The sequence below is a fragment of the Pinus tabuliformis genome, chromosome Q, assembly GCF_031772625.1.
Source record: "Pinus tabuliformis cultivar Carrire ecotype Pingquan chromosome Q, CPIR1, whole genome shotgun sequence".
Lineage (NCBI taxonomy): Eukaryota > Viridiplantae > Streptophyta > Pinopsida > Pinales > Pinaceae > Pinus > Pinus tabuliformis.
Window position 1 is genome coordinate 1,299,391,531 of NC_142296.1, and position 25,254 is coordinate 1,299,416,784.

Here is a 25,254-nt window from a genome sequence, read left to right on the forward strand (position 1 = left end):
GGGGTAGGGGGGAGGTGTGGAAGGGGGTAAAGGGTGAGGTTGGATGGTTGTCTGATTGCAGGGTGGGGTGGCATGGGTCGGTTGAGGGGGAAGAGGGGTAGAAGGGGCGTTCGAGGTAAGGGATGGGGAAATTGCCCGCCACTCTGCGGATGGACGGGGTGGTGTCAGTGGGCTTCTGCCATTTCTTAGTGTTAATATTTTTTTAATTTCAATTATCTGATTATACAAATTAAAAATTTAGGATATATTTTCGTTGTGGATTTAAGTTAATATGTTTTCGTTGTTTACTAATTTATGTGTTTCTATTTTTCAGGAAAATGGCATCAAAGAAGATTTTTGTGAATATGTCTAGACCAAAAACACTTAAAGGTGCATCTTCAAAAAACATTGGTGAATGAACTCCACCTGAGCTTATGGCTACAAACTTTTTAAGTGCCTCAAATGATAAGAAGATGATTTCAGACTGGAAGAATTCAAAAGAGGTGAAATTCCCATCAAGAATTTGGTATGTGAAAGAAAGAGAAAGCCAAAATGTGAACATATATCTATATATTGATATACCGAATGAAAATGGAATTTTTGAGCTGATGGGAAGAGTCATAGATATGTGTTCGGTACCGGACACTGAAGTTGTTTACATACTTACAAAAACTCCCAAGTCACATGAAAGGATTAAATATCAACTAACATATTCATTGTATGACATGAGAGAGGTATCTACAAAGTTGTGTAAACAAATCGTAAATGAGATGAAATAAAACATCGTAAGTATTGTTATTTATATTTGTATTTTGCTTTTTTGAAAGTGTCTCGCTATATTTTTTTAATTTTATTTTTATTGAAATATGATATTTTGTTTGGCAGAATTTTGTTGAAAGTTGTTCAATTAGGTTGGGAGGCATTCATTTCATAGAGCATGATATCAAGAAAGTTGTCAGCAGTTTTTACTCAGTGTCAGAAGAAGATATGGAAAACAAGCAAAATGTAGTAATTGATGATGCTACGAAACTACATCCAAAGGATCAGAAAAAAAGGCCTCTAGTGGATAAATCTAGCAAGGGTAAACAAGTTACTTTTGAGGGCGATGAAGTTGAAACTGACAATGAAGCATACGTTGTCGTTATTGAAGATGACATTGGAACTGAGAAGAGCCGTAAAAGACCAAAAGTAACAATGCCCAAAAATAAATCTGTTGAGAATGTTATGACGAAGAAAATTAAAGTTGAAGATTTTGAAGTAGTCATTACCAGCTGTCAAGAACCTAGTGAAACTTCAAAAGAAAGCAAAGAAATCATTACACCAAGAGCTGATTTAAAGGATAGCATTATCAAAACAAAACAAAATGCCATTCGACAAAATTTGACAAAGAAAAACTTAATTGATGGTGGTCGTACATTTCATCTTAATGTCAGAAAAACCTATAAGGCAAGTGAAGGACAATGTCAATATCAAGTCAGAAAGCCACACCATCTGCATGTTCACAACTTGAAGACATTGATGAAGTATAATCCATATGCTTATGTGGTTAATTATGTGCTTCTTGTTGATCCAGTTCAAGTTCCCAACAAAGAAGCATTTGATAAGTCAAAATGTTTTGAATACAATTATTATGTGCTTGGGGGGAACCATTCTGTAGAAGCTCAAAGACAATTGATGGAGGAATATCCCAATAACCCACATTTTGAAACAATGAAATGTATCATTTATGTTGGTTTATTGGATATAGAAGCAAAGTTAGTGGCATGAGATCATAATTCAGATAATGAATATAGGATGTCTATGAATTTCATCCAAAGGGTTAGATTTATTCATAGTGAATTTCAAGAAAAATGTGGTGGGGATAGGATAAATGTTACTGCAGATTTCCGAAGGGAATGTTGTATGGAAATAGGCTATCAAATTGAAGAGAAACCCAATTCAAAAGGTGGAAAACGCAACCTTCCTAGTGATATATTCAGAGGTGTTGATAACATTTTCCAATTGGCATTTAGAACTGGAGATGTTTGGAACTTGACTGATGAGATTTTTAACATGTGGGAAAACATTGGCATTAAAAACCAGAAGGTCAAAAAGTCTAAGCCATTGATATATGGCAGCAGTAAATCAGGTCCTGACTTGAAGCAGCTTCCAGAAGATATGACTATCACACCTTGGAGAGCAATGCAAGGAGTGAAAGATGACAAAATTGTCAAAATAATATTATCTCGTGTGAAGTCAGGGGAATTATCATTGGAGGAAATGTCTGAGGAATTTCAAAAGTAAGTTTGTTGAATTATTTTTATTTATTTCTAGATTATAATTTTCTTTTAAATAAAATATGTTGTTCTTGGTAGTATTTGTTATACATATCATTATATTGACTTTTTGTTACTTTATCTATGCGGTCACAAAGTTTACATGGAAATTCAAGAACAAATGGTTAGATTGTTGAATGAAGATAGTTGGGATTATGTCGTACGCAACTATCTGGATTCAAGTTCTACATCAACATTAAAAGCTTTTTATCTTGCATTTAAAAAGGTATCTTGATTTACATATTCATTTTTATTCATCTGTGTACTATTTTTAATTTATAAATTACACATATATTTGTTTATTTTATAAAGTATGAAGAACGATGATAATGGAGTGCCAACTAGCTTCAGAACCTTTATTGAAAAAATAAAGACCGAAACATTGAGGAAGCAACGTGTTAAGAATGTTGAACTTGATCCAACTCTTACTCATTTCATTTGGAATGGGCTCGACACTATTCAATATCAAGTAATACAAGGCGACTGTGAAGACATTGCTAAACTCATACCTAAAAGGGACTATGCCCTAGTTATTACAGATATTCCCCATGGTTTCAATATTCCAAATATTGACTATGATAGTGACCCTTATACTTATCAATCTCTTAGTAAAGTGGTTGCGGGATTTGTAGAAGTCACGTCATCACCATTATGAAGATTTGTGACATTTCATTCAGACACACAATTGGCAATGATATTGTCAAGCTTCAAAGGGAAAACAAATTCAAGAATGCAACTTACATGGTAAGACGTTTAAAATGTATATTTGATTAATGTTGAAAAATTCATTTATGTACAAGTTGATTGAACTTTTACTATTTCATGTCACAGACAAAAGTCAAATCTTCTTAACCGTGACGATCAAGTATTGATAAATGATTGTGAGTTCACTCATATTGATAGTTGGGCAAAAGATGATAGCTATATGTCTATGATTTTTAATCGGGTGGATGGAAAGAGTCATAGCCAAATACTAAGTTATGATGTTGTTGTGAGAAAACTAACATATGAAGACAAAGAAGCAAAAGGAGAGATAGTTAACATTTATAAAAAACCACAATTATTTATTAACTATCTTATAGACATATGTTCAAATGAATGAGATTGGGTTCTGGATTTATTTTCTGGCTTAGGTAAGTTTTATTATATAGAATTGAACTTCAATATGTTATTTTTTTAATTAATATGTCATTGTACTAATTTACTTCATTATTTCTTTTATGCTTGATAATTAGGTACAACACTAGCATGTTGCCTTCAAAAAGGAAGAAATTGCATTGCAATTGAAAAAGATCCATTACAATGAAATTTCATTCAGCAAAGAATTAATGCTCTTCAATTTCTCCCAGATGCAATGCAAGAAATTGGGTTGAAGAAAGGGGACTTTAGTGAATCATGTGTGGCAAAAAAGGCAAAGGAACCTCAACCACCATTACATGGGATGTTTGGAAAGACATACATTGGGAGATTCGCAGACATGAAAGATCCATTAGAAGACGAAAATGAGCAAAAGGAAGCAGAAAATATTGAGGAAGAAAACAATGCTAAAACTCTAGAGGACGAAGAGTTTGGATTACGTGACATTGTTGATTAAATTTAAGTTATGCTTGGAAATCAAGCTCATTTTTTGTAACTATTAAGTAGTTATACTTGCAATGTTTTGACTTTGACATTTTATGAGAAGAATATACACTCAATTAAGGTTGTTATGCGTTCAATATTTGTAATATGTGATTTTCGCATTAATTTTTAAGTTAACCATTATTTTTTGAGAAAAAAAGTGATTATTATTATTTTTTTGACATGAAATTCATAAAAAAAAAACGATTATTTAACTATTTTTAGTTAAAATTTTCATATAAAATTTGTGATTTTCGCATGTCAATTGTAGCAAAAGATTATCAAAACGTGTAGTTTTTAATTATATTTATGTTAAAAATGGCTATTTTTATGTCCATTGTTAAAAAATATTGTTTTTTAGAAACAATTATTTCTTGTGGAATGAAAAATTAATTAACAATGTATAAATATGTAGAATATCGAAAATTCAAAATATCGATCTTCTTTTTTAAATATGCGAAACAATAAAAACCTCACTACAAAAAAAATAAAATTAAAATAAGAATAGGAAAATATGAAGAAAAAGACCACTTCAAAGATTATTAAGTTTACAAAATAATTATTTACATTTCATACATTAGAAAATTAAAAAAGTTACAAACAAAAAAAAACAACAACAACCTTTTAAAAAAAGGGCATGGTGCATAATTACCACGTTTTTAAATCAGCATAAAAAACACCACCATTATAAAACACAATGTACATAAAAAATTTTATAGTGCCAAAAACTAAGCTTTAAAAAACACATGTGTGTTCTGCATAACCCCTTTTCGAAATCAGGTCACTTTTTTGCTATCTCTACAAAACGGGTAACAGTATGGGTTCCCATTTCAAAGTTTACATTGTTATAAGAACACAAACAAGTTCGTTTTAATTTTGTCCAATAGAAAAATTGCAACCTTTTATTAAGATAGTAAAAATTTACATGTGCACATGCCATGAGGCATTCAACCTGTCAGTAAAAAATGCGGTACTAAAAAACCGGGTTGTAAATAAACAAGTACAATCATTTATTATTTGGTCTCCTTCTCTTTTTTAGGTATTTCTCAAGGACATCTTGATCTTTCCCTTAAGCTGTTATGGGCATTGTATGCCTTGCTCCCGACTTGGTGATATGTCCATGATGTTCCAAGGGGGGTGAAGCATCAACTGTAATAATAAAGAAATGTTAAATTCACATTTATAGTTATTATTATTACAATTGTTTTATTAATAAAAAGAGTAGTAGAGTGTTTTTTACCTTCTTCGATACTGGAGTGACACGTAATACTTTCAGACATGGTCATATGTTCCTCCTCTTCTCTGGCCTCATCCTGTATATGCTTTGGTGTAGAAACAAGAAAGGTTATAATTAATACACCATTTGTATTTAAATATTTTTAGTTTTAATCCATAGTAAAATTGATTTATAACACATGAAATACCTCTAGTACCAAGCTGAACATCAGTTTCAAGAGGCACTCCACCGTCACTAGGTTCATGTGTTGTATCTACATTTCTTACCTACTTTTTACAATCAAGCACATTAATTTGTGGCCAAAAATAATAACCAATAGATTGTACGAGTAATAATTTATAGATGCTCTTTCTTTCTTTTATTTACCTGAGTGTTAGGTTGGGTGCTGGAACACTGTGAAGATGCCAATTTTGTCCTATGTTCAACCAAGACTTGATAGCCATGTTTATAAGTAAGCTTGTAGTCTTCCTTTATGGAAACCTCATTGAATTGTGACGCCTACAATTTTGCATGAGAACATGAATTTTTCTTCTTTTGTGATATTAAATTAAAATTGTTAAGAATTTATAATTTGGATGCAATTTTTTTTTATATACTTACAACATTTGTGGTAAGTTTTGAGTAACCATGCAAGCCAAGATGATGCTGCAAATGTTTAGCTATTCTAGCAAGTGTGGCTTTAGATGTATCTCGGAGCCTATATTGACCATATTGAAAAACTTAATTAGATTTCATAATGATGATAAATCATCATAATTACATAATTAAAAGTGCCTCATACCTTCCTGGTCCGGGTGGTGTCTTCCCTTCTTTTTGAAGAGCCTTCTCATTTGCATCTTCCACGAGGGCTTTCCATTCCCTCCATGGAATCGCTGGAGGGAACTCATACAACCTGTTCCTTTCCAAATGATACATATATTGGTCCTGCAGATGTTTTAAATGTAAGCCTTCCTTTGAGGCAACTCTAGTTTTTTGGAAGGTATCCTCACCGAACAAGCCAACCATCATGTTTATAAGTTCATCCTTTAACTTGGAACTTTGGAATTTCTAGTTTTTGTGAATGGTTGACCTAGATAATTCCAAGGTTAGGTCATACAAACACCTATAGAATACATTGTTTCCTACAAAACGATATTATCATAGTTTAAAATAATCACAGACTATACATTAGTTTCAATTAGATTGTACTTAATATTTAAAATACTTCTTAAATACATGAAAGTTTATCTATTTTCATGGGGGCATGGTCATCAATGATCATCTATGGATAGAAGCATATGATAGTATCATGTTTAAAAGTATACTTGGTTGAGTTTCTTGAAATCATCTAGTCTTTTAAGAATAAAAATCTTGGGGACCATTTTGCATAAATATTCATCCATACATTGTCTAACATTATGTTAGAGGAATTCATTTTGCTAATATGGATCATCATGATCCTGTAAGAGTCATCATCTTGGAAGGATCTTGGAAGAGGCATTATGACAAGATCAATATATATTCCATATTGTATAGAAACAATACTTTGAAAAGGATGAAGGAATGCATTTGGTCAAGTTGCAAGCTCATTGTAGGATACAAATAATTAGATGATTGTGTGAAATATTAAGAATGCATGTTTAAAGTAACCTTTGGAATATAGGATTCATATAATCCTATAAGGAAGGTTGGTCATATGCATAGTGAATCTTTCATTTAGTTATATGATGCCTAAAAACCATATTATTCATGAGCTATAGGACATGAGAGAAAGAGCCACAAATAAGTGTGAACCATACTGTAAATGTGAACTATGACTAATCACAGATAAACACTACGCCAATAATGAAAATTACATAATAAACACTTTAATAAAGCTCTGAGTTGATGAAGAGATCCCTAGGAGCTTGTATTATATGATTGATTCAATAGGGATCAAACAGAGCCAGAAATGACTTCAAATAGATAAGTTGATTCATTCAAGTGAAATGGATACAAGTCTTGGACATTGAATGATCATAAATGTTTGAATACCATGTCAAATGCAACCCATAAAGGTAAAAAAAATGCAACTCATAGACTAACCTTATATAAAATTATTAGGGTATTTTACCATTAGCATTGGAATATTTCTCTACCTGGAGGGATTATGCACTTTTCCTCTCTCTTTCCTATCAGCATCAAGGGACTAACTAATGGCCCAGTTTTGGATAAACTCCAATAAAATCTATGTTAGTAGCTAGCCATATCGTTTCCCCTAAATCACCCATAGGAGCATGTACTTTTTCTAGATACCTATTTTGAGGTTGTTGCTTCACATTCAATTCATGTATCCCAGGGTGGTTCCAGTCAATCCAATAAGCATTCATTCATGCAAAGGAATTCCACATGATAACATTCTAAGAAATATTTGGTCATCATCTAAATCTCTATATTTATTTATAACTTTCCAAGATTTTGTTTCACCTTTAAGTTCATTCTGAATATGTTCTATAACATTGATTACAAGCTCAATGAAGAAATCTTTTGGAACCCCCCCATAAGTAAGCAATGTGATCAAACGTCTTGAAAGGGATGTTGTGCTAGGCTTATACCAGGTTCCACATATTTACAAGGAGTTTATAATTGAATGAACATAATTCTCATCTCTTTTAATTTTCATCATTGACTCTCAAAATGGATCGTTTTTCATGGCAATCTTCTATTAAAAAGAAATGCTCCTTTGACTGCATAGCCATTATAGAAAATATGACACTAAATGAGCAAGGGGAAGACCTTTGAAATCTAATTGCTTAAATGTTTGGCTTCATATACATTTTTTGGGCATTGTGAAGAAAAATATTTAGATATAAATCTAACGCCATCAATATGTATTAGAAGCTCTCCATCCAAGTCATAAACCTCCAGTTTATTCCCTTCCAAACATGGTGTATCCACCACACGGATAAAATTTACATCTGAGATATTGCCTCTAAAGGGAATGGTTTTAGAATCAATGTAAACCAATCTATGTACTTCTTCAAACCGATAAAAATATGTACATGCATAAATAAACATCACACCTCATGGATATATTTGTTAAACAAAATGTATGTACTTTTTTTCAGCTACATCTGCAAATGATTCGATGCAAACAAAATAAAATTTGACTGATGACGGGATTTTTCCTTGCCACCATCCTTAATTAAGTGTTATAGGGAGAGGGTAGGCCTAGGTATTAATGCAGGTGTGACAAGTGGTGTAGTTGGGTTTGCACAGTAAGCAACAAGTGCATCTTTGAACTGAGGGGGCTTAGGATAGTGGTGTGAGTATTGATCATAGGCCCACCAAGATAACTCGATTATTTCTTTCCCGTTTAGAGAGATCTTACTTATGCTAGATAGCAAGAATTTTATCTATGTTTGGTCTAAAGAAACCTTATTTCCTCTATTTCTTTAAGTGGTGGTACCTATAGTTATCTAAAGGTGAGATCTAGTACAACGATGGAGTGGGTATAAGCCGTGAACTATTATTGCCCTATGGATGTAGAAAGGAAAATGCATAAAAAGAGGTGAGGGGTATGAGAGGCTCTTCATAACGCCAGTTAGGGTTAGTCAAACTAGGAATGGTTTTTTTTTTGTAAATAACAAATCATAGTAAATAAATGCGCTAGATCTCACAAATGCAACATATTTTTACCTTTTATAGAGATGTTCAACCAGTTTGGAGCTTATTGGACTAGAGTTGACCTTTTGAACATACAAATTTATCATTCTTAACCATTTTTGTGTTAAATTCTAACTAAAGTAGTTGTCGGCCACTGTAAATGCCACGTTTCTCAACAAAGCTTACAAGAATTCGAACCAACCCTCTTGAGGTCCAAAGTTTCAGCTCGAGAGAAGAAAGAAACAGTGATCAAAAGATATCGACCTAGGCAGGCAACCAACTGACAAACAACTCCAGCAAAGAGTGCCTCCACAGGATCTGAGCTTCTAGGAAAGCCTTTTGGTCATAAAATCTCCATCAACCTAAACATTCCCTGAGAGAAGGGATGAATTGCACTACTAGATTGACTATTGGTTCATTGGATGAAAATTGTGGGAGGAGGACTTTGCAGTTTTCATGGATGATGAGACTTTGTGGGAGGAGAATGACAATTTTCATTGATGAGAAAAACCTCTTTCCTACCCACCTCCATCTTCTTGAATATTTTAACATCAAATCAAAGCTCGCAGCTTAAGCTCTTCAAACCCAAGCCACCAACTTGATGCATTTTATTGTACCTTAGACAAAAAATAGATCAAAATGGAATGCTACGGTATCGATCTATGTTGTGTTGTGTGAAACCAAGAATGGTTAGAAGAATGAATAGTTGTGTTTTTTCCAATAAATTGTCCATGTTGAGAGAAGAAACTAGGGCATCATAGAGGTTAAATATTTATACATGACCAAGCTGGCATATACTATCAATGAGTGGAATAAATCCCTGAATGATGTCCATATCTATACAATAGTAAGAGGGAGCCTTCGTTGACAAAAATATAAGACCCTACCGCCATATTTTCCGGTGTCTCCATGCCTCTGTGCCACCACCTTCTCACACCTACCACGACCACCTTCCCTTTTCCCATCGAATGCCCTCGTGCCCTCGTGCCCTGCTTGAATGTCCCTGCTCGGTTAATTCTATGATCTGTGATGGGTTTATGTTTGAAGAGAAGTTTATAATGTTTGTTGGTTTTTCGAATCATCCTCAAATACCAAATTACTCATATAATTATTATATTATTACATTTTGATTTAAAATCCCGACAGTCATCAGATATATGAGGGAATTCCCAAACCGTCGGATATTAGACTACTAAAGGCCTCCCATTGGATATATGACGGTTAAGAAATCCCATCAGATATCTGACGATAAAGGAACTCCCATTAGATATCCAACGACCATTGGGATTTAAAAAAAATATATACATTTAACTTCTAACAATTTTTCCGATTCTATTTGTTTTGTTAGATTCCATCGTCAGATTTTCCGACCATGTGTATTAGTGAAGAAATTCATTTTTTTTTAAAGTAAACTTTATTTACCCTATATTCGATAACCAATGGGTTTCACCTTTGGTGATTTTTCCCAAAAAGAACAAAAAATAGAAAATAATAGAAAATATGTGGTGACTATTGAGAGTTGAACAAAGAAACTCTAAAATATCACTTTCTTCTACCTTTCATTGACTAGGATTTTGATCCACTAGCGAGAAATAAATATTCTTGTTTCCCTGATGGATTTGGTGCATATTACTAGTTTTAAATAGCTCTAGAGGATCAAGATAAAAAACCTTCACATTCTGTTAGGGAATGTATGCTTATAAATTATTACCCTTTGGACTATGCAATGTGCCTACAACAATTCAAAGAGAAATATTAAATATTCTTTTATAATATAATACATGATTGTGTAGAGGTATACATGGACAACTTCTTAGGGTATGGGATTTCCTTTGTAGAAGGTTTAGGTAACCTGCAAAAAGTCTTAATTATATGCGAAGAAACAAATCTTTCCATTAGTAAAGAAAAATGTTTTATTTTGCTAACAAAAGGAATTGTATGTGGTCAACATGTGTTTATTGCATAAATCAAAGTTGACCCACCCAAAATTGAAGCAATTGTTAAAATACCAATTCCGTCCACATAAAGGGATGCAAGAAATTAATGGGGATATGCAGGATACTATCATCATGCCAGAAAAATTTAGTAAAATATCCTTTCCTTTATTTAAACTACTTATGAAAGATCTTGAATTTTCTTGGAATGCTAATTGTTGATAACTTTTAATACTCCTCAGGGGACACTTTCAACGAAACTCATATTAACCCTGGTAGATTGGACCTTACCATTCCATGTATCTACATATGCATTTAATGCAATAGTAGGAGAAAATTTAAGCTAGAAAGGAAATTTTCAAATCTATGCTACTTATTTCATTGGTAAAGATTTAACTCTTACTAAAATTAACTATATTTCTATGAAAAAATAAAGGTTGGTAGTTATTTATGTAGTTAAAAAATTCCAACGCTACATTACTAGTGACAATGCGTTCATCCACACAGACCATTCTTGCAAAAAGATCACATTAAAATGTATTGTTCAATGGTTGCAATATGTGTTGAAATCCTATAATCAATTCTAAAATTTGAAGGTGCTAGAATGAGAGGGTTAGAACAGAAATATATGAAGAGCACTTTAGATTGCAAACATGTGTAGAATCTTAGTATTCACTTTTACTCAGCAAGGGTTTTAGTGATTTATATTTTATAATATTTTTAGAAGAGTTTTAAAAGTATGAATAATAGATTTCAATTGATAGCTCAACCTATAATATTTATTTATTTTATGATAAAAAACTATTATCCAGGGAAAATTTCAATGTTTTTTTATCCAGATATACGATGGATGGAAAAAGATTTTGTTCATACACAAATTAGATAAGAAAGAGTCAACACAGAAGGACAAATCAAGACAATCTTCATTAGTAAAATTTACAATCATGCCATCAAAAGTGAATTACAAATATAAAATTTCTAGTCCAAAAAACTATCTTAAAATATGGAAATAACCTTGAATATGGAAGAAACCATAACGATGGAAACAACCTTGAAGATTTTTACTAGCTAGAGCAAACTCTAAGAATGGAGGTTTGGTAAAAAGAATTTTGGAATATTTTAATTTTGTTAAAAATAATACATATCTTTAGCATTTCAAATATCATCAACCATTAAATCAAATTATGACAAATTTCAATGTTTTTTTATCTAGATATATGATGGATGGAAAAAGATTTTGTTCATACACAAATTAGATCAGAAAGAGTCAACACAGAAGGACAAATCAAGACAATCTTCATTAGTAAAATTACAATCATGCCATCAAAAGTGAATTACAAATATAAAATTTCTAGTCCAAAAAACTATCTTAAAATATGGAAATAACCTTGAATATGGAAGAAACCATAACGATGGAAACAACCTTGAAGATTTTTACTAGCTAGAGCAAACTCTAAGAATGGAGGTTTGGTAAAAATAATTTTGGAATATTTTAATTTTGTTAAAAATAATACATATCCTTAGCATTTCAAATATCATCAACCATTAAATCAAATTATGACATTTAATGATATCATTTTCATATGTTGTTAACTACTTTATCAAATGATGATTACATGTGCACATTCCTATAAACCCCTAGTATGTTATCATACTATGATAGTATGTTATCATACTATGATTTGATATGCAATCACTTATGGATAAGCCTTTCCATGTGGTTAATTAATATAATGGAGCCAAATTTTGTTCTTGATTTCATTCCATGATATGAGCTAACAATTTTGAATATATAAAGAAATTCTATATGCACTCTTCCAACAATGATATACATACATGTCCAGATTCAAAATTGAAGAGTATGAGAAGCTTGTGATTTTGTTTCAGCTATCTAATTAGATTAGATCAAGATTATATATATGTATACTTTAATATTTTGTAAATTGAATTTTCCTAGAGATTGTGGATCTAAATATTATGTATTTTTTTATATAAAACTTATGAAGAAAGGGGAACCCGAGGTTGGTCTTCTTTTGGGAGAAAAGATACTTGTGTTGTGTATTTATTTTTGAGTTTAATAAGATTCCCAAGGCAGAAGTATTTGAAACTTTCAAATCAAAGATTCTTTTGGTGATGTTTATTAGTCTGTCTCTTAGTGATGTCTATTTCTTGTGTTAATGCCATGAATGTTTAAGTCTTCATATTTGAATGAGATTTGTATAAGTTTGTAGAATTTGTCTTTATTGAGATGCTATGTTGTTTATGAGATTCAAATATTATCACCATTTCTACTAAAGTTACACATAATTCATCTTGATGCTCTGTTGTAATGGTTTGTTTCCTTTTTCTAATTTCTAGCTTAAACAAAAGGTCTACATAAACGTTTATATCTCGCCTTTGAGCTTTGTTTGTTTCACCCACCAAATTTGGAAATCTTGTTTGGAATCAATTTGTGACTCCATGCTCAATGGTTCTTTCCCTTGTTTTCCAGCCATACCTATTAGCTTTGTTATAGAAGATATGGCTATTGTGTATAAATGACCTTTTACCATGGTGACATTAAGTAATTGAGTCATAGAGAGATCCCTCTTTAGATTGGTAGGGCTAGATCCCAATCTAAAAGTTTGGTTTGAGGTTATACTGGTAATTTTCTAATACAACCAGGGAATTTATGAAGTGATAACAATAATATTAAATTATAAATGATTTTAATGCTTGAAGTATTTTTGTTTTGCCATTTATTTGATGATAAGAACACAAACAAGTTCGTTTTAATTTTTTCCAACAAAAAAACTGCAACCTTTTATTAAGATAGTAAAAATTTACATGTGCGCATGCCATGAGGCATTCAACCTGTCAGTAAAAAATGTGGTACTAAAAAACTGGGTTGTAAATAAACAAGTACAATCATTTATTATTTGGTCTCCTTCTCTTTTTTAGGCATTTCTCAAGGACATCTTGATCTTTCCCTTAAGCTGTTATGGGAATTGTATGCCTTGCTCCTGACTTGGTTATATGTCTATGATGTTCCAGGGGGGTGAAGCATCAACTGTAATAATAAAGAAATGTTAAATTCATATTTATAGTTATTATTATTACAAGTGTTTTATTAATAAAAAGAGTAGTAGAGTGTTTTTTACCTTCTTCGGTACTGGAGTGACGCATAATACTTTCAGACGTGGTCATATGTTCCTCCTCTTCTCTGGCCTCATCTTGTATATGCTCTGGAGTAGAAACAACAAAGGTTATAATTAATACACCATTTCTATTTAAATATTTCTAGTTTTAATCCATAGTAAAATTTATTTATAACACATGAAATACCTCTAGTACCAAGCTGAACATCAGTTTCAAGAGGCACTCCACCATCACTAGGCTCATGTGTTGTATCTACATTTCTTTCCTGATTTTTACAATCAAGCACATTAATTTATGGCCAAAAATAATAACCAATAGATTGTACAAGTAATAATTTATAAATGCTCTTTGTTTCTTTTATTTACCTGAGTGTTAGGTTGGGTGTTGGAAGACTGTGAAGATGCCAAGTTTGTCCTACGTTCAACCAAGACTTGATAGCCGTGTTTGTAAGCAAGCTTGTAGCCTTCCTTTATGGAAACCTCATTGAATTATGACCCCTACAATTTTGCATGAGACCATGAATTTTTCTTCTTCTGTGATATTAAATTAAAATAAGTGTTAAGAATTTATAATTTGGATGCAAATTTTGTTTTTATACTTACAACTTTTGTTGTCAGTTTTGAGTAAACACCCAGGCCAAGATGATGCTTCAAATGTTTAGCTATTCTAGCAATCGTGGCTTTAGATGTATCTCAGAGCTTATATTAACAATATTGAAAAACTTAATTAGATTTCATAATGATGATAAAGCATCATAATTACATAATTAAAAGTGCCTCATACCTTCCTGGTCCAGGTGGTGTCTTCCCTTCTTTTCGAAGAGCCTTCTCATTTTCATCTTCCACGAGGGCTTTCCACTCCCTCCATGGAATTGTTGGAGGGAACTCATACAACCTGTTCCTTTCCAAATGATACCTATATTGGTCCTGTAGATGTTTTAAATGTAAGTCTTCCTTTTAGGTAGCTCCAGTTTTTTGGAAGGTATCCTCACCGAACAAGCCAACCATCATGTTCATAAGTTTATCCTTTAACTTGGAACTTTGGGATTTCTAGTTTTTGTGAATGGTTGATCTAGATAATTCCAAGGTTAGGTCATACAAAAACCTATAGAATACATTGTTTCCTGCAAAACAATATTATCATAGTTTAAAATAATCATAGACTATACATTAATTTCAATTAGATTGTACTTAATATTTAAAATACTTCTTAAATACATGAAAGTTTATCTATTTTCATGGGGACATGGTAGATATCTATGGATAGAAGCATATGATAGTATCATGTTTAAAAGTATACTTGGTTGAGTTTCTTGAAATCATTTAGTCTTTTAAGAATAAAAAGCTTGGGGACCATTTTGCATAAATATTCATCCATACATTGTCTAACATTATGTTAGAGGAAGTCATTTTGCTAATATGGATCATCATGATCCTGTAAGAGTCGTCATCTTGGAAGGATCTTGGAAGAGGCATTATGAGAAGATCAATATATATTCCATATTGTATAGAACCAATAGTTTGAAAAGGATGAAGGAATGCATTTTGTCAAGTTGCAAGCTCATTGTAGGATATAAATAATGAGATGATTGTGTGAAATATTAAGAATTCATGTTTAAAGTAAACTTTGGAGTATAGGATTCATTTAATCCTATAAGGAAGGTTGGTCATATGCATAGTGAATCTTTCATTTAGTTATATGATGCCTTAAAACCATATTATGCATGAGCTACAGGATATGAGACCAAGAGCCACAAATAAGTGTGAACCATACTGTAAATGTGAACTGTGACTAATCACAAATAAACACTACGCCAATAATGAAAATTACATAATAAACACTTTAATAAAGCTCCGAGTTGATGAAGAGATCCCTAGGAGCTTGTATTATATGATTGAGTCAATAGGGATCAACTAGATAAGTTGATTCATTCAAGTGAAATGGATACAAGTCTTGGACATCGAATGATCATAAATGTTTGAATACCATGTGAAATGCAACCCATAAAGGTAAAAAAAATGCAACACATAAACTAACCTTATATTTAATTATTAGGGTATTTTACCATTAGCATTGGAATATTTCTCTACCTGGAGGGATTATTCACTTTTCCTCTCTCTTTCCTATCAACATCAAGGGACTAACTAATGGCCCAGTTTTGGGTAAAATCCAATCAAATCTATGTTAATAACTAGCCATACCATTTCCCCTACATCACCTATAGGAGCATGTACTTTTTCCAGATACCTATTTTGAGGTTGTTGCTTCACATTTAATTCATGTACCCCAAGGGTGGTTCCAGTCAATCCAATAAGCATTCATTCATGCAAAGGAATTCCACATGATAACATTCTAAGAAATATTTGGTCATCATCTAAATCTCTATATTTATTTATAACTTTCCAAGCTTTTGTTTCACCTTTAAGTTCATTCTGAATATGTTCTATAACATTGATTACAAGCTCAATGAAGAAATCTTTTGTAACTCCTCCATAAGTAAGCAATGTGATCAAACGCCTTCAAAGGGATGTTGTGATAGGCTTATACCAGGTTCCACATATTTCCAAGGAGTTTATACTTGAATGAACATAATTTTCATCTCTTTTAATTTGGTCATCGACTCTCAAAACGGATCGTTTTTCATGGCAATCTTCTATTAAAAGGAAATGCTCCTTTGACTGAATAGCCATTATAGAAAATACGACACTGAATGAGCAAGGGGAAGACCTTTGAAATGTGATTGCTTAAATGTTTGGCTTCAAATACATTTTTTGGGCATTGTGAAGAAAAATATTCAGATATAAATCTAGTGGCATCAATATGTATTAGAATCTCTCCATCCAAGTCATAAACCTCCTGTTTATTCTCATCCAAACATGGTATATCCACCACACAGATAAAATTTAAATCTGAGATATCGCCTCCAAAGGGAATGGTTTTAGAATCAATGTAAACCAATCTATGTACTTCTTCAAATCGATAACAATATGTACATGCATAAATAAACATCACGCCTCATGGATATATTTGTTAAACAAAATGTATGGACTTTTTTTAGCTACATCTGCAAATGATTCGATGCAAACAAAATAACATTTGATTGATGATGACATGGGATTTTTCCTCGCCACCATCCTTAATTAAGTGTTATAGGGAGAGGGTAGGCCAAGGTCTTAGTGCAGGTGTGACAAGTGGTGTAGTTGGATTTGCACAGTAAGCAACAAGTGCATCTTTGAACTGAGCGGGCTTAGGATAGTGGTGCGAGTAATGACCATAGGCCCACCAAGATAACTCGATTATTGCTTTCCCATTTAGAGAGATCTTACTTATGCTAGATAACAATAATTTTATCTATGTTTGGTCTAAAGAAACATTATTGCCTCTATTTCTTTAAGTGGTGGTACCTACACTTGTCCAAAGGTGAGATCTAGTACAACGACAGAGTGGGTATAAGCAGTGAACTATTATTGTCCTATGGATGTAGAATGGAAAATGCATAAAAAGGGGTGAGGGGTATGAGAGGCTCTTTATAACGAAAGTCAAGATCAAAAAACTAGGAATGGTTTTTTTTTTTTTTGTAAATAACAAATCACAGTAAATCAATGTGCTAGATCTCACAAATGCAACATATTTTTTACCTTTTATAGAGATGTTAAACCAGTTTGGAGCTTATTGGACTAGAGTTGACCTTTTGAACATACAAATTTATCATTCTTAACCATTTTTGTGTTAAATTCTAACCAAAGTAGTTGTCGGACACTGTAAATGCCACATTTCTCAACAAAGCATACAAGAATTCGAACCAACCCTCTTAAGGTCCAAAGTTTCAGCTTGAGAGAAGAAAGAAGCAATGATCAAAATATACCAACCTAGGTAGGCAACCAACCAACAAACAACTCCAGCAAAGAGTGCCTCCACAGGATCTGAGCTTCCAGGAAAGCCTTTTGGTCATACAATTGTCATCAACCTAAACATTCCCTGAGAGAAGGGATGAATTGCACTACTAGATTGACTATTCGTTCATTGGATGAAAATTGTGGGAGGAGGACTTTGTCGTTTTCATGGATGATGAGACTTTGTTGGAGGATAATGACGATTTTCATTGATGAGAAAAACCTCTTTCCTACCCACCTCCATCTTCTTGAATATTTTAACATCAAATCAAAGCTCACAGCTTAAGCTCTTCAAATCCAAGCCAACAACTTGATGCATTTTACTGTACCTTAGACCAAAAATAGATCAAAATGGAATGCTACGGTATCGATCTATGTTGTGTTGTGTGAAACTAGGAATGGTTAGAAGAATGAATAGTTATGTTTTTTCCAATAAATTTCCCATGTTGAGAGAAGAAGCTAGGGCATCATAGAGGTTAAATATTTATACGGGACCAAGATGGCATATACGATCAATGAGCGCAATAAATCCTTGAATGATGTCCATATCTATACAATAGTAAGAGGGAGCCTTCATTGACAGAAATTTAAGACCCTATCGCCATATTTTCTGGTGTCTCTGTGCATCTGTGCCACCACCTTCTCACACCTGCCACGACCACCTTCCCTTTTCCCATCGAATGCCATCGTGCCCTCGTGCCTTGCTTGAATGTCCTTGCTCGGTTAATTCTATGATCTGTGATGGGTTTATGTTTGAAGTGAAGTTTATAATGTTTGTTAGTTTTTCGAATCATCCTCAAATACCAAATTACTCATATAATTATTATATTATTACATTTTGATTTAAAACCCCGACAGTCGTCAGATATATGAGGGAAATCCCAAACCGTTGAATATTAGACTACTAAAGGACTCCCATTGGATATACGACGGTTAAGAAATCCCATCGGATATCTGATGATAAAGGAACTCCCATTAGATATCCAACGACCATTGGGATTTTAAAAAAAAATATACATTTAACTTCTAACAAATTTTCCAATTTTATTTGTTTTGTTAGATTCCATCGTTAGATTTTCCGACCATGTGTATTGGTGAAGAAATTCAATTTTTTTTAAAGTAAACTTTATTTACCCTATATTCGATAACCAATGGGCTTCACCTTTTGTGATTGTTCCCAAAAAGAACAAAAAAATTGAAAATATGTGTTGACTATTGAGAGTTGAACAAAGAAACTCTGAAATATCACTTTCCTCTACCTTTCATTAACTAGGATTTTGATCCACTAGAGAGAAATAAATATTCTTGTTTCCTTGATGGATTTGGTGCATATTACTAGTTTTAAATAGCTCTAGAGGATCAAGATAAACAACCTTCACATTCCGTGAGGGAATGTATGCTTATAAATTATTACCCTTTGGACTATGCAATGTACCTGCCACAATTCAAAGAGAAATATTAAATATTCTTTTATAATATAATACATGATTGTGTAGAGGTATACATGGAAAACTTCTCAAGGTATGGGATTTCCTTTGTAGAAGCTTTAAGTAACCTGCAAAATGTCTTAATTATATGCGAAGAAACAAATATTTCTGTGATGTAGGAAAGTGTTCCCTCTGCGGACAGAGGCAACCCCTCTAGACGTAGAGTGGGTCTAGTCACAAACAATGACAAATCAACAATAGCTTTCCTTAAATAGTCATAGTTGGAGGCCTACCTCAACCAGTGGTTGATGGAGTTTCATTGCGCTGCTCCGGCTTCTGCTTCCTTCTCCTAATGAGTAATCAACCTAAAATAATGCAAAGGAAATACAACAAAGCACGTAACCGGAACAACAATGATCTATTTACTCACAAAGTCAAGAAGTCATGAGCTATCGAGTACATTACATACAAGACATAGGAAAACATCATTGATTTCATTAATAATGAAATAAGAGTAAGCTTACAACCAAAGTCTTGACGTCACAAGCCTTCTCAGAGGGATCCAGCCAGCATGTTCCTCAAGCATTCACTCTTTGAAGATGGATCTCCCAACATACAAGTCTCTCTCACTCATAAGTTTTACAAAATATTACGGGCACTTCACAACCTTCCACAAGCTATCAACAATCCCACACTTGGCACACTCACACCAGCTATCTAGCAAACTCACAAACACTAACAGCACTGCTCCACCAGTTAACTATCAGCAACCATTCCAAAAAATAGCAGCAAATAGAAATGGTGAGAGTTTAAATAGGAGAAGGAGTCTCCATGAAAGGTGGAAGGGTGAGCTTATCTTCAAGGAAAGTAGCACAAATGATGGAACAACCATGCCAGAGAAAGGAGAGCAACATAAACTATGCCAACAACCAGGTCTGGAGTCATCTAGAAGGCCGACTGTTGGAAAAAATTCGCCCAATCTGGATCATCGCGGGTACATAACTGATTATATGTGCTGACATCAATATTGAATAACGTAGCTAGTCAGGTCATCGCTGAAGATTACAAGCAACCTCACGCTGGCACATAAAATCAGACCATCGCGGGAATCAGGTGTACTTCCACGATGGCAGTGCTTCTAGACTGTTTTGGAGCGCCCTTCAGCGCGTTTATTTAGCCAACAGATGCGATGAGGCAAATAACTTAGGAAAAGTGGGTCATTTGGAAACATCAGAGAGCATTTGTTTAATATGAGCATGTTTGACTTGGACACATGACACAGTAGGAAGACTGGAATGAAGATAGTGAAAAATTACTGTGTAACAGATGCCCCCTAAAGTATGAAGCCCGAAAGAGAGGGAGGGGTGAAATGCTTTATGAAACTGACTGAGTTGGAACACCATCTGGAAGAACCTGCACACAAGTACAACTGATATCTCTGATAATGGAGTACATGTAGTCTAGGCATGGGCACAGCCATCCAAAAGACATACGATATAGGTCTTTGGTATGGACGCAGCCATCCATGAAGACTCAGGTATGGTCGCAGCCATCCATCAATGAGCCATGTAAACATAAACCAATCCACACAGCCCGAACATGTGTAATCTGAGTTCGGGGTCTTGAACCTATCCAATCATAGTACAGATTCTAACATGTGAATAGATGTGTTGAGGTCGAGCATGATAGAAAGTCGCTTGATTACTGGTCAATGATGAAAACCATTAACAAGCGCGAGAGAAACCACCAATAATGCCAATGGCTCTCAAGGTACTGTCTAGCACAATCCACGAAGTGTGAAAAAGGAGCTGAATTCGAACACCCGTGGAATCACCCAATCGACGACCAATGATGAAAGTCAATCGTTAGGTGCGAAGAACTTGCCATTGAGGCATGCAAGCTCTAAGGTACCAAAGGGGATCTCTAGATCAATCTCTTGGATAATGAGCTGATGTCGACAAGAGACGACCCATCGCAGGAGGGCCATAATGTTTCCCCCATCAATGACACGAAATAAGGAACAAGTGGTAGATGGAAAAATAGAGTTTCAGAGGAGAGGGCAAGGGTGTAAACTGCAGAAGGATTATACTATTGAACATGTCGGCGACACGACTCTGGGGGGTGGCAGCATTCAGGTACCAAGGGATTAGAGGCTCGATGGAGACGGCATGAATCAGATGGAATGAGGCTAAATGACAACCCAAACCCGCGGAAGGCCAAATGACAATGTATGGATGTCCCAACCCGACAAGAAGCAAAAGTGTCGATGTTCAAGAGTGACTAGCTGCCATAGACAATCAATGATAAACCTGTTGTTGAGTCCAACCTAGTAATATTTTAACGAGCCCTAGGAAGGAGAAGCTCAAGTCTCGTCATGGTGACGAGTCCAATGTCGTCAGGGTTTAACGAGTCCGACATAGGTAAAACTCGGAGTCTTTTTCATGTTTAGAGAGTTTGAAAAAGACACGAAAAAGAAAACTCCAAGGGGGTCCTTTTTTGTAGATTTGTGTCTCTCGAGCCCGAAAAAGTATAAAACGATACTCGAAAGAACTGCCCGACCATTAGATCTAGGAGTATTTTTCGTAACTAGTGACTTCGACCCGAAAAAGTAGAAAAGAGGTCGAAGTCACGTCGCTTCGTAACCAATAATGAGCTTGAAATGACAAAGGCCCAACAATCTTGGTGTGTTTACACGGTCGGAAAAGAGCTTAAAGTCGACCGCCTCTTATTTCTTTTAACGAGTCAAGAGGGAAAACTTGACAATCTTTTCGTCTTTAAACGGTCGAAAAAGAGCTAAAAGTAGACCTCCATTTTTATTTTCTTTAACGAGTCAAAAATGGAAAAATACTCAGCAATCTTTTCATCTTTTACGAGTCAAAAAAGAGCTTAAAGTAGACTCGTCCTAGAGGAATGAGTGGTATAAAGGGTAGCAACTAGTTCCGACAATGGTGGAACTGCTCAAAACATGTAATGGTCAAGAGGCTGGCTAATAAAACCACTCATCGCTGCGGTTCCTCAGGAAAGGAAAAGCAACCAAGTGAAAGCATATGATCGGCCAAAGAGATGGTGGCAATGGAATGAAACAACCAAGGCTCATCTAGCAAAATTTAGCAGATAAAAACGGCAATCACGAGGTGTAAATCAGGTATGGGTTCATTTTTACACAAGCTTGAACCATGGAGAACTCTGCTTGGATTCGGTTTCATGTTTACACAAGCTTGAAATGAAAAACTATGCTTTTTATAAGTTCGCATGCCCCCAACATAATGACGCAAATTGAGGTACATGCCCCCCAAGCTTCATTACATTCAACAAGGTGGATGGAATGAAGGTTCACTTTCGAGATCTTGGAAAGACTCGACTTGGATTTTACGAGATCTTAAACAAAGACTCGATTTGGAAAGGGAGGTATTTAATTTTTTAATGAGGTTGACACAATAAAAGAACTATCCTCATAACCCTTGTTTCATTTTTTAACGAGGTTGACACAAGATCAAGAACTTTCCTCAGGCACCTTGTTTCATTTTTTACCGAGGTTGACACAAGAAAAGAACTATCCTCGACACTCCTTGTTTCATTTTTTAACGAGGTTGACATAGGAACAAACTATCCTCGTACCCTGTTCATGGGCCACACGAGAACATGGCTCCCAAGAGGTCTTCGCGGGATGGAAGAAACGCACTCTAGGAGGAATACATGTCATGATGCACCAATGACAGATCGGGTTCCAATGCCCCTAGTACATGATGTACGAGACCATCTGCATGATCATCAGTAGAGGCGGAGACGGAATGGGTAGCCACATAATTGACCTGTGGCAAGGAAGGTACTGCTTGCGAGCAAGAACTGATAGGGGATGATGGCTGCGCAGGAGGCACCAGGGGACTAAAGAATGATAATTGATCTATGGTCACCATTCTTCCATCATGTGGAAAACAAACCACACGGAAAAGTGAAGAGACAAGGGCCCCCATGGCATAAACATAGTCATGGCCAAGGAGAAGACTGAAATCTAAAGCACCTTGGACAACCATAACGTCTATATAGATGGTTTTTCCCCCCAAAGTAACAAGAAACTTTGGGAGGATCCCTAACGGTTGACTGATTCCTCCGTCAAACGCTAACAGATTTTGCGTGACTGGCACAAGCTGTGGGGAGCCCAAAGCTTGCCAAGTAGTGGAAGGCATAAGATTGACCGACGCACCCTCATCCAAGACAATGCCAGGTACTACGTTATCATAGGCATGTACTGTAATCTAGAAAGGCACATGGGATGGAAGGCGAAAAGTAGTCAAGTGACTCCAGTCGAAAGAAACGACCAAACTACTTAGTGGGGGAATCGTATGATTGCCCCCATGCTCTACAGGAATTGAAGAAAGACCCTCGTGATCAACAGGGGTAGGAGGGTCGTTCTCGGACTCAGAAGAATATGATGAGACGAGAAGAACATGAGCATGATGCTCTTCCGAAACAGAGTGATCAACAGGTGGTGAACCCAAGTCGACACTCTCGCCAACCAATGGTTGGTCTAGAACAGGCGTAGCACAGCCAGGTTCGGAAGAAGGAGGACAGACAAGAGAAGAATCTAAGTCAATCTCTTTGTCAATGGAGGGAGGGTCTGAAGAGAGCCTCTGATAACCAACAGGAAGTTGGGGGGAAGAAGTTTTAAGACTTTCCAAAACGGCGGAAGCTTTATCCATGAGTGGACAAAGGTGAAGGGGATGGTTGCCTTCACATAGTCTACAGGGGAATCGAATCTTCCCTTCCTTCTTACTGTTGCCAGTTGATAGGATAGCATTGCCTTGAGCTTCAGAGGACGATGAGGGATGAGCCAGATTGTGAGACCATACTTCTAAGATCCTAGGAATGCCAGGACAATCACGAAGAAGATGGTCACCCTTGCACAATTTACAAGGAAACTTAACCTTCCGCGGAGGAGCAGAAGGTGTTTTGGTCTGGGATGGACTTGGAGCAGTAACTGCACAGGCGGCCTTGGATTTATCGGACTTCTTCTTCTTCTTCGTCTTCTTCTTCTTCTTCTTAGTCTCTTGGTTACTAGATATGGAGCTTTCACCAGGCGAAGGAGGAGAGGAGGAGGAAGAAACATGGGAAGAAGGCATAGGCTCAACCTTGGAATCAACATGTCATGGTTCGGATGAAGGAGACGGTGGAATAGGAGTCATGACACTTGAGACCACCGAAGTTGAAAACAACCATACGGGCAAACCAATGGTTAACCCAGGCAAAGATAAGGTTGCCATATACGGAGCACCGACATTTCCAAATGAGGGAAACAGACCAAGATTTCCATCTAGGGGAAAACCTTGGCCGGTAGAATCAGGGAATGTTGCCATCGAGAACGATAAATAACCCTACTCAAGCTAACGTAAACAAGATCTAACAGGGTAAATGTGAATCGTGGCCGAATAAATTTTAAGACACAGGAACAGAACTTGACCTTTTCATCTTTAAAGAGTCGAGAAAAGGACAAAAAGATGACTCTAGTCGCCTTCGAATATTTAATGAGCCTGAAGTGACAAGTGCTCAGATGGACCTTTTCTTTTAGGGAGTCCGAAAAGGAACGAAAGTGACTACTCTAGAGAACTAGGCAAAAGGTTTACTAGACAAATCCGTAAAACTGCATATACACCTTGGTAGTCATATGAAAGCCAAGGACTTTCCGTATGGCAGTTAATCTTCCCGAATGCTGTGTTCAGTGCGTTACAGCTTGTAAGGCAGCAGACACTGCTTCCTATGGATAAAGGATGATAACCTAGTGGGGTCTCTCAACATATACTTGACGGTACACGGGAGCACAATTCTGTGCTAGACCACTATTTGAGTCACAAAAGGAGGAATCACCCAACCTTGAGTGGAAACAAAAGTGACTAGGTTTAACGACGCCGGAGCACGTCTCTAGCCTAGACCTTTAAATAGTGTGCGTTATGTTCCAATGCGTTGTTAGATTTATTCAGTTCATTTTAGAGTTGATCTTGGATTATGTTTCAGTTTTCAGGCCTTACCGTATGTATATAACAAAACCTAGGATGTAGCTAGAATAAGTAAAGCATCTTTCATTTCGATGAA